This window comes from Chamaea fasciata, unplaced genomic scaffold, assembly GCF_029207755.1.
Source record: "Chamaea fasciata isolate MVZ Bird 193981 ecotype frontalis unplaced genomic scaffold, bChaFas1.0.hap1 SCAF_3, whole genome shotgun sequence".
NCBI classification, from domain to species: Eukaryota; Metazoa; Chordata; class Aves; order Passeriformes; family Sylviidae; genus Chamaea; species Chamaea fasciata.
This window is the reverse complement of record NW_027094088.1, coordinates 58870314-58882250: the sequence shown is the minus strand read 5'-3', so window position 1 is coordinate 58882250 and position 11937 is coordinate 58870314. Positions and strand designations below refer to the sequence as shown.

The 11937-nt window shown below is 39.3% G+C and overlaps 1 long non-coding RNA gene across 1 annotated transcript; it reads left to right on the top strand.

Annotated features, from left to right (window-relative positions):
• Positions 1-788: 788 nt before the first annotated feature.
• LOC136287736 (uncharacterized) lies at positions 789-1468 on the top strand. The gene is made up of 3 exons (XR_010720287.1): positions 789-816; positions 937-962; positions 1420-1468. It is a non-coding gene; the product is annotated as an uncharacterized lncRNA (long non-coding RNA).
• The last annotated feature ends 10469 nt before the right edge of the window (positions 1469-11937 follow it).

Here is an 11937-nt window from a genome sequence, read left to right as displayed (position 1 = left end):
CAGCTGTTCCCCACTGTCTCATTTTCTTTTGACCTGGTGATTATTGTATGTGCACTCGTTTGTGACATAGACAGTCTTCTGAATCTTTTTGCTCAGGTATGCTTACATAAATGCATACTCATGTCATTGCCTTCTTCCTTAGGAAAAAAGAAAAACAAAAAACAAAACAAAACAAAACAAAACAAAAAAAAACAAACAAAAAACCCACAGAAAACAAACAAAACAAAACAACCCCTCCCCAAAAAACCAAACCAAACAAAAAACATCAACAACAACAACAAAAAAAAAAAAAAAGAAAAAAGAAAAAAGAAAAAAAGAAAAAAAGAAAACAAACCCACGACAAACCAAAAAAACCCAAATAACATGTTACTGGAAAAATTAGTAATTTAGAACAGAAAGCTTCAACTTAATGAATTCTTCCCCTCTGTTGTATGACCTTTCCTTATCTGTTGTCATGAGGTACATCATTGTCTATCACATTTCATTTTCCTCAGGAAAAATCCTCATACTGGTTTTACTTCACTTTGCTTCATGCAGAACTGAGGGGTTTTTTCCTTATTCTGGGCGAGGGAAGGTCCACTTTGATGAAAAGATTTCCTCCAGGTTCCTGCTACTGTTGGTCAAGGCCAGAGCAGAGCTCAGAGCTGAGTCTCAGATATGGGTACACAGACCCTGTTGGGAGACAGAGAGGGTGTCAGCTGGCAGACCACACCTATACACGTGACATCCTTGCACAGCCATTTATCTCCCTTTCTCATGTGGGTGCCCTTGGTACTTCCCAGTGACCTCAGAGTGAAGAACTGCAGACTGGTGGTGGTGAGTCACTCAAATTCACTCAGCTTGGGGCTCACCTCCTGCAAGATCCCTGCTCTCCCTTCCCAGGCTCTGCTGCCTCCCACAGGCCAGTTCTGGAGCCATTCTCTTTCTCTTTCACAGGTTTTTCTCGGTAATTGAAATCAGAGGTAAGAGTTATGTTTTAAAAACATACAAGCATAGCCTTTGAGAATCTTCTGGGAACAGAATTTTCCAATGTTCCCTTGGGACTAGAAGTGCTTGGTTGTTACTTTTAGTAGTAAAGTTGTCGGGTTTTGTTTGTTTGCTTTTTCGAGGGGTTTATGGGGGTTTGTTTGCTTGTTTGATCACGTACTAACTATTGTATTCAAAGTCAGATTTGAATTTCAAACCAGAAAGTTCATGGATGCTCATCTGGAGTACAAGGACACCTCTAATCTAGAGAATTATTAACATATCTCCATCTATCATGCCTTGTTTATATATGGGGATTTTATCATTGCTGAACGCTTCAAGTGGGAAGATTGTTTGATACACTCTGAAAAAAACCTCTAAACTTTCAGATATTTATTTTATCCCAGCTCCAAACCTTTCACTCACCTCTTCTTTTATATACTTTGCTTCCAGTGTTGCAGTGAGTATCTGTCTTCAGGATATAGTATGAAAAAGTGAAGGTAGCTCAGTCAGAAAAGTCAAATACAATTCTGGTTTTAGCAAAGACCTGTGATCACAGGCATAGGCAAAATAGAAAAAGATTAATGGAAGTTACCCTTTCCTTGGATTCACCCTTTTGAAACCGCATGATTTATGCAATATCTCATATAACCTGCACCTTCGCTATGAACTAATACAACATTCACATGACAGCAAAGCTCAAATTTAAAAGCTTCAAAAGCTGCTTGCTGAGGTCTGAGATGACGTGGGGGAAGTAAAACCTCCCTAATGCTTAAATCCTCCTGCTGCTTCGGAACAGTCAGCACCTCATTAGCCTTAGCTCTTTGTTTGATAGAAAATGTCAGCTCTCCCCAGGAAATCGTCTACACCCAATGGCAGGAGCATCTGTCTCCATCTAGTGTTCATCCCTCTGCATTTGTAACTCAGCTGCCCCATGGTGAAAGCTGCAAACTGAGAAGAGGAAACACTTGCTCACTAGAGTGTCATCCTCTTACACATGAGAAGTCAAAATTACATGGTTGTCACAGTCAGAGGTAGAAGATCACATTTAACCTGCTTATGCTGGGGCATTCAGGACTCACTTCAGCCTTTGCCCTGAAAGACTATGAAGTGACAAAAAATGCTCGAAAAATCTTTCTTTTTACAGTTTCCCTCTACTCATGACCAAAGTTACATTCAGGCTCTTTCTATTGATTAATGTTGAGGGAATTTCTTAGTTTGAGAGGTGACATGTTTAATTAAGGAAAAAAATAATGGAAACATTTATAGGAATACTTTCCACTGTCATTCACAAAGTACTGGGTAAAGGTTACTCAATTTGCCTCACAATGTGACTGTGAAGAAGAGAGATGTCATACCCTTTGTGGATTGTGAAATCAAGATAATTTTCCCCCAAAATCTTCTGCATAGTTTAAGGGCATTTGAAGTGAAACCAGGGACAGACTTCTACCAAGGCAACCCTCGGCTCCAGAGGCCCAGTTTTATGGTTAATATCTTGCCCAGTCACTTACGAGAAGAGGAGAAACCTGTGTACAAAGTCCTGGACAACCATTTTGTGCTGGTAGAAGTAGAGCCTGAAAAAAGTGGTGGGCCACAGAAGCACTTTGGGAAGAGAGTGAGTCTTTTCAAAATATTTTTAGAGTCCTGAAAGGTCCTTCAGGCTGCCTAGCTGGAATGGGACCCAGGCTGGAACCACTCCTGAAGTGGTAGCACTGAGCCGTCAGCCACAGCGACAATATCCTGAGAAACCCAGGATGGGTACAAACACAGCTTCTCTAGTTTTAAAATGAGAGGTAGAAGATAGATTCTGCAAGCTCAATATGTAGTGAATTGTATTAAGAGCCTTTGTGGGAGCCATGGTCTTGATCAGTCATTCTTTGTGAGATCTCTGTTAGTCCTATAATCACTAGCTGAAGGCAATTAAGCCCTAGCTCCATTTCTTAACACTTCCATATTTCAGTAAGTGGAACCAATTCCAAAATCTCAGAGAATAATCTAAATGTCGTGGGACGAACCCAAATGATTCTGGTGAAAGCCAAGAGAGGCAAGCAAGGAGACCATGGAGCTCCATCATGCAGTTAGTACTGGTACCAGCTTCTCCAATGCCTTAGTACTGTCTCAAGGCAAAACAGGCTTACAGCAACTGTTAACATGATCACACATCCCAGTTTTCTTGTCTCACATCCAAAAGTCTTCCCAAAACATATTAACCCACCGACAGTCAGAGAACGCTGAGGGCTGTAAAAGCGTGAGGGATATACTGCCTTTCCTGGTAGGGACCAGAGAAGAAGGAAACACAGAGGACTTAAGTGGAGAAGGAATTTAAGATTAACAGATTGTCTGGTCTGTGGGAACCTATTAGATCTTCAGGGAGTTCTTGAAGTGCCAAGATATAGGGAGGTGGCACACAGGATACTCCTGAAGGAGGGGTGGGAGTACAAGAAACTCCAACTCCAACAACAATGTGAAACTCCAGGAAACCTTACAGTTTCATATTCCTTGGTTTTTTGAGAACTAGGTCTCTTTTGTTCATTCTCTCTTCTCTACTGCTTGATCACTTCTCTCTTATTTTGACGATTCATCTGAATTATAATCACCACCACTGAGTTCTTGCTGATCTCCAGTTAATGAGAACAAGACAAAGACCACCCATGAAAATACAGCAAGCATTGCTGATGTTGGAAATGTCAGTGAGTGAAAATATGTTAAAGCTCTCTGTAAGAGAGGCACCAGCATAGCAATATTCAGGATTTGGTGTAAATTTTATTTTTGTATTCAACTCCTCCCACCTACCTTGCCATTCCTCAGGCTTGAAAAATAAGTACTTTTTGTTTAGATTTTAAAACAGATTTTGCTGGATCACTTCCATGTTGAACATCCCTAATTAGCATTACAAATGTCAAGAGGTTATCGTTTCCCCTAGGTGTTAGAGCTAAACAAGATTAATGTGAACATGAGCTTTTTAATGTACAAGGGCTGAGTTGAAACTTTATAATAAAACCAGATGAGTTTTCATACTTCTGAATTTCACAAGGACAATTTCACATGGTATCAATCACAAATGGGCATACTGCAAATGAAGTTGTTTTGGTTAAACATCCAAAAGCTTGAATGCATTTAGAAGCCTTGCTGGTTTGGAAATAGGCAAACATTTTCATCAGATTTGCATTTCCTGAGCATATTCCAGGGATCTTCTGTTTCAGCCAGCTCAGAAATGGTACAGAAACTGTCCCTAGAATGTTTCTATAGTCATGTAACTTGTTGGCAGCAGAGACATACAACATATGGTGTTTTTTTTTGTTTTTACTATCTAAGACTAATATTAGTAATAATAATCATTATTAGTATTATTATTACAACTGGTTTACTTACTTGTATGTTTATGTATGTCTTCCACATATCAAAATGGTTGAGCTCTGGAACAAGTTTGGGGTTTTTTGTGAACTACATTGCGCCTTTGTAAACAGTAACAATAGTTCTTCTGTTGACTAGGTGTCTCAGTTTAGATAGACAGGTATCTGCCAGGGAAGGTTGGAGTCTCCCTTGGAATGTAAGCCCCCCCCCCCCCTTCCCAAATTATTATAAATTTTGCAATTAAGAGGCAAAGATTTTGGGAATAGGTATAGCAGTTCTTTACTAGGGATATAAAAATACAAATGTTGTAGTACAGAAGAATAAGCAAGCAAACAAACAAACAAAAAAATCCTAGAAAACCCTGGCAGAGTCAGAAATACCACCTGATGCCCTGTTGGTCAGGGTGTTGGAAGCAGTCCAAAGTAAGCCCTCCTGAAGTGGCAGATGTGGCTTTGTTGGAGTAGAGATGGTCCCGTCGAAGAAAGGGTCCAGTAATGGTGAGATGGGTCCGGTCTTCCTCCAGGGATCCGGTGGAAAACTGGATGCCTGGTGGCACTTGTGCCTCCTTTTTGTCTAGGTGAAGATGGTTTGGCTCCTCCTCCTTGTGTGGAGCATCTTACAATAGTATGATGTAATGTGTCATGTCATTGGTGAGCTTTAATAGTCCATTAGCAGAAGATAACCCCATGGGGGTAGTAGAACAATGAAGAGAGATAAGCAACACTGCACCATCTGATAAGTAACACTGACCCACTCAGCCCCAACGGATGGAATAGAATAACAGTCTTTCGGTTACAAAACCCAAGACACTAGGTAAATACATATTGTGGATATATGTACAATTTGAAGTGAGTGTAGTGCTCAGGAACAGGCGTGTAGTTCTTCACGTTATTCCCAGGATAGTAAAAACACTTATAGTGGCACTACTGTCTCATGCCATGGACACATATGTCCAATCTTTTCTTGTGGAAACGTCCTCAGCTATGACAAGACAGTCCAGTTTCTGTGGCAATTCAACTCTCTGCTTCTTTGCTGAAGCTGCCAAGAAAGTTTGCCTGATGTGGTTTTGGATGTGAACAATGATAATGGCAAAAAAGGTAACAAAGGTAGAAGTTAGTTTTGAGTAGTTTGGATACTGAGAATCTCACAATGCTTCTTCCCTCAACATCCAGTGTACCAATTTGATGTTGTACTCATTCATGCAGACTATCTTCAAACATCTTCTGTTCTGAATAAAATGAAGTTCCAATTGCCTGAGTAGCAGGGATACCATATAACTGCCATGGGTTAACTAGGATTTTAGGACTTTAGTAGGGAAATACCAAATTACAAACCTCTCCACAAATCCCAGACTTTTCTTAATCACTATTGATGCCACAAATCACTAATCTGCTTAGTACTTAAGAATGTCACATATGGCTTTTACTACTTTCATGGTAACTCTTCTGCCCTATAATGCAAGCATGAGGCCCTGAATAAACTTATGTGTGATATAAGAAGGCAGACTTACTCAAGAGCAGCTCATGAAATAATGACTGGAAAAAACAATGATCCATGGGAATTCTGCCCAGATCTATGAGAACTGGTAGGATCACTTTTCCCAGACTAATGAGCCTTGGGCAGAAACAGTTTGAAATGTTGAAACCAAGAGCATTTTTGAGGGAGGACATTTTAGAAGAATGTCTTGAAACTGCATTTTGTAACTGTGGAGAATAAAGTGGAGACTGTGTGTGGGTTGAGACTGTTGGAATCAGGATGCATCTCACCTAACTTCAGATGTCCTCAAGGAACATATTTAGTCTAAACTGGTCATTTATGTTTCCTCTGTCAGCAGTAGAGAGAAACAAGTCTATGTTTAGCTCATATGAAAGACTTCTTGGCGACACCTATTTTAGGAAATGGAGCATTGTCCTTGTAAGTGTCAGTCATTCCCCACTCAATAGCACCTAGAAAACTGGATTGGATAGGATAATTATCTTGTAAGCATATTGACTAAAATTCAGAGAGACAAAGTCTCCTTCTCAATCTTCCAGGAAAGGATACTAACTCTTGCATGCTGTGGCCCTGGTGGTTGTAATCCAGCAGTAACAGACTTGCTTGTTGCTGGTATTTGGCCCTTGCCCCTGTGGTGGGCTGAGGAGGTGAGATGGTTAACAGCCAGGCTGTATCCATCAAAATGATGCTGTAGTCTCTTCCAGCCCCAGGAGATGCTGCCTGCCTCCTTCTCATGACAGACCACAGGTCTTTAGTCCCCTGCACAATATCCCCATGAAATGAACCTCACAAAACATCAGTGTTTTGTCAGTGCTGGGACACCCATCATTGACACTGTAGTTCAGTATGTACAATTTTTTTTTTCCAATTTTCTTGTCATTGTGCATATATTTCCCAAAGATCCATGCCTTCTTCCATAGTTTAGGTGCAGATCTTCCTATCAATTACAATCATTTGTGCTAACTCTCTGGGTCATATGAGGATTTAACCAAATCATCTGAATAACATGGACAAAGAAGCTGGGTCCTGTGGTCTAGGCAGGCATGGTTCTGGCCAAAGCAGACACATTATTTTGATCATAGGAGGGGAACAGCAAGGAATATATTAAGGATAATGTTTTCTATCTACACTAGACAAATGTTTTGAGAGACTTGTGTCTTTATTCTTTAGCTGGGCAGGCCATTCAACCATGACAGTCACACCCTTTGACACTAACCCAAACCATTGCCTTTTTGAAGACACTGCTATAGTTTTGGACAGGGAGCAGACTACGTTAGCCAGCTTTGGAAGGTGAGGAATAAACAGAGGTCTTTGTCCAGAGACTCTCTTCTCTTAAATATAAAATAATTGCCTATGCCAGTAAAAAAAGGGGAGGCGGGGGGGGGGGTTCATCTCAATAGTTTTGGAGTTAGTACAAAGAAATAGTCACTCCCTGGAATCTTATCCTAGACAGGCATCTGACACAAGAAAGTTGACTCAGCTTTGAAGGTGTCAGTTTGTACCAGGGTGGGATGAAATAACTTATATGAGATGATGTGACTAGCAAAACTGGGAATCTTTCCAAAACTGGGAACCAGACTTCCCAAGCCCTGACCAAGTGGTGATATCACAAAGCCATCCTTTCTGATGAATTATTATTTAGCTTTGGAAGAGTTGCTGTTATCATCTATATCTAATTAGCTGTGTTTATTTTAGCAGTGAAGGCACTAAGCAGACTGTCTATCTATTGTTTCCAATCTGTCATGCATAATTGATTTTTCAGTCCATTAGAATTAAATACAAACAAAAATAATATTTTCAGTAAAACTAAAATGACAAAGTATCAATGTCAAACATCTGACAAATAAAAAATGTAAATGAAGTTAAGTCAAAGTCAGTATTTCAGATGTTTTGAAAAGAAAAAGAATATTCTATATTTAACCATTTGAGTACTTTTAAGACTTGTTTAACTTCTTAATGAAATTTTTTTAAAAGAAACTTTTTCAGGAAGTCTTTTGTTTTCTTGGCAAGTACAAATTGGCAAAAAAATGGTAGTTGTGCAAAACAACTGAGCTGTGGCCTCAGATCAACCTTTTTTTCAAAGAAAAGTAGTTCAATCAGCTCTAGAATACTGGAGCTGGAGAAACTGAAAAATGTCAGCTGTCCCTAAAAACTGAAATTTTAAATGAATGTGCATATGTATTACAGTGTTCAAACTAATTTTCAGGTGAACCCTGAAACTCAGTGAGATCATTTGATGCAGTCAATAAAACACTTGCCCTTAAAGAGACATTGGAGTTACCACATGTTGTGGCAGAGAATCTCCCAAGCAAGTCTGCAAGAGATTTGTCAAGAATGTATTCTGACTACAGCAGGTGACTTAGACTCAGAGGAGGGAAGAAGGCTAAAAAAGGTGCTAAAATCCATCAAAGATAGGAGCAAAGCTAGCAAATTCCACTTGTATTTTTAATTTCAAATAATTCCTTTTTAGTGTCAAGAACCTACCAAAAATGATAGGAGCTATCTGGAGCTGTGCCTGAGCCCTTGGGACACCCCTGTGTTCCTGCAGCAACAAGTTGTCACTGTTTTCGTTCTTTCCCTTTCTTGCCATGAGGTTCAGATCATTGATGTTCTTCTCCCCTGTGCAAAAGTGGTAAAACAGCCTATCCCCAAAAGGTTCCAAGTAGGTTCCAGCTTCCTACATCAATCTACATAAACTGAGTGGTGTGGTGGCTTGCTAAACTATCACTGATTCTTGGACCAGCCTCCAGCTGTGAGCTGTAGAATTGTAGCTTTTCTACAAGGTTGCCTTGTAGCAAATCTGGATCTGCTCTGACAATCCACTTGGAAAAATACTCATACCAGTGGAGTTGCCAATTTTTCTGGGTTTTGAGTTTTTTTGTTTTGTTGTGTTAGGTTTGGTTTGGTTGTTTTGTTTTTTTTTTTGGTTGGTGGGGTTTTTTTGGGTTTTTTTTTTGGTTTGTTTTCCTTTTCCTGTGAAATAAATACACTATCTTTGGAATTGGGACAGCAAGTGTGAGTATGATCATTTTCCCAGAAAAATGCAAAGAGCATATGGGCGAGTGTTTTGACATTACATACAAACTGGAAAAGAAGATTGCATATAATTATCTGGATGTCATCATCCTTAGGAAAACTTCTGGCATGCTTTCACTCAAAATATTTGCTTCAGCCCAACCTCCACCAATGATTAGAACACGTTTTGTGATGCCAACAGATTGTTTGTAGGGAGTTTGTAAAGAAAAATATAATTGATGTAAAAAAGGAAAAAAATCCCTTTTAATCGGTTCCTCGTGCCAAAGATTAGCAGTGATGTTGACGTGCGCAACATAATCAGTCATAATCAAATCCTAGCTGGAATAGTACCTCAGATGTTGTTAATTGTATTCCTATTAGCCTAAGTTTGATTTACCCATTAAGTGCTGATGGAGGAGGCAGAAACTTGTTCAAGATCCTGTATATTTTCTGTTAGCAGCCTAAGCAAATGGATGGAAACACACAGAATTGTAACACACAGTGGCAGATGGGAAATACCTAAGGGGGTTGAATTTCTGCCATGGAGAGTTTGCCTGATCCTTCCTGCCTCTGGGCTTAAAGACTACAGAATGTAGCTAAAAATAATATAATTTCTACCAGATATGCAAACTATCCTTCCAGGATTTAACCATAAATTATGGAAATCCCTACATCATTCTTGTAGTATTTCATTAAATTCTAAGGCTTTTCCCTAAAAAGGTACAGACTCCCTGATATTTCTCTTGGCTTTTCCACTGCTCTGGGATGTAGGTAGTCTGCTAGCATGTGCAGTTCAATATTGTTTCAGCCTACAGGATGCAACATCTCTTTTTGAAGTGAAAATATGCCTCCCTGCAACCTCCATCAAACATGTAAAGTTCACAGCCCTCTCTGAGACCTCCCACTGTGGCTAGGAAGAATTTTTGCTGAAGTTCACAGATAATACGTACTTTCCTCACTTCACAATACTTCTTTCACCATCCACTTGCTCCTTCCCCATTTTAACCTTTTCTGCAATGTTCTATCAATACTAATTCCCCAAGACTTATGAAATAATACGTAGGGGAATTGAAAAAAGGTAGCTATGGTTTTAAGAAGGAAGTAAATTTGGCAAAAAACCTTTTGAAAAGGTAGTGTTAACAGGGAAGTTGCAATTTCTTCAAATGCACATTTTTCAAGATTTGAGGCTTACACACTTTAGTAGAGTGTAACTTCATGGTCATACAATGAATAGTTCACCATCTACAGGTGTTGTTGGCTTCACACTTGCATTTCTCCCTTCTTTTGTTCTAGAGAGCTCCATGAAAAATGGACATAATTTTTCAAGGAATGGCAGTTTCAATGTTTATGCTTCTCTTCCACAGGTGGGATGCCCATAAACTACATGAAGATTATATCATGACTAAAATGAAACTTTCACAATACATAATGTTAAACTTTGCTTCTACATGCTTCCTTCCCAAATCTAAAATATAGGGTGATTGTGCATGCCCCTTCTACTGCCAGATACTGGCAAGAAATAGCACCTGCTTCACAAGATTGCTGGGTAACTAATAGCAATATCTCGTTTTGATCACCTTTATAAATGCAGAGGCCCATTTCTCTGGCTGGAAATGAACATCTGTTGTTAAAGAGGTATCATTTGACCATTTCTTCCAGCTTATCAATTGTATTTTGGCTCTGTTTTCTATGGCCGTGATACACAGTTTTCATTTCTCTGAGTAACTACTAGTAAACTACAACAGGAATGTTTTGCATCATGCTTCTTATTGCTGCACTTCATGTGATCTAGGGCAGGATATGTCCGACCAAAAGTCCCCATAGCCAGTGCCCTGCTCCAGGAATGGTCAGTGTGGATAAACAGAGAAAAGTATAAACACAGATGAAGAACATAGAAGTATTTTCCAAGAAAAAACTGCCTTCCTATGGCAGTTTGTGGTGAGGCACCTCTTGAATAAAAAATGCTACCTTTGTATGTAATTCACCTCTTGATGGTTTTTTTTCCCCAGACTATTGCAGAAAACACCTGAGTTGGGAAGAGAAAGTTCTGTTAAGTCTAGTGCTCTACCTCTCTCAAAAATAGTTTGTGGAACTTTTGACCTTTCTACTACTAGCTATAGTAGATATTACACTATGAATTCTGGCAAGTACCATTCCAAATAGTGGTTCACAAAATTGAGAATTCTTTTTTCTCAGCTTGTTGATGTGAATGTACTTTTTGATTTTTGCAGTTCAATTTTAAACATCATATTACATGAAGAGGGATCAGCAGAAAATTATTTGTAATACGTATTTTTTGTTTTTTAAAAAAGTGTCTATGCAGCAATCATTTGGAAAGATAATTTGTCTCAGTTTTGCTCTTGAAACGTGGCCTGAGTCTGATTGCCAAGTTGCTCTTTCCTGTCACACATTTTACTGATTCTGCAGCTGGGCTGCCGAGTACCATCTTCCGTTTTCTGCTCTTGTGCCAGTGCACAACAACAAAATCCATGAAAATGTAGTTTAACACAATTCATTCTGGCTCAGCAAGCCTCCCTTTGGTGCTCTACAACAGCAGTTACCTGAGAAACCTCAATGTTCTCATCTTAAATCTTTTCCTTTTGGTTCCAAGTCCATGAGGTCTTTAAGACTGGTGACACCACAAACAGGCCAAGAGCCTTCTACACAATCATGCCAGAATGCCCAAGATTTTCTTGGATTATCTCAGTATTTAGGGATTTATTTTATTTATTTGTACTGCATGAACACAATCATTTCTAGTAGAGAAATGGTGATGCAGAGTAGAGAAACACTAATATTAGTCTTAAATTTACACCGTCTACATCAAGATATGTTTGGACTGCCATAGAATATGATGCTTTTTATCCACGTGGATCAAAGAACTAAAGTGATCTGCCCCGCCCTCCATCCCCAAACACACTGAGCTGTAGCAGAATTCCAGCATGATTTTAAAGTGTTCAGACTTTGAAAAAGGAAGTCCCTGCTTATCTGCTAATATTTTTTCTTGGTACAATCACTTCCACTTGCTACCAAAATGCCACTTATGTGCTACAAGAAAGAGGCTGAATTACGATGAGAATTTCTGATCTGGTTAGGAAGCTGTCATTA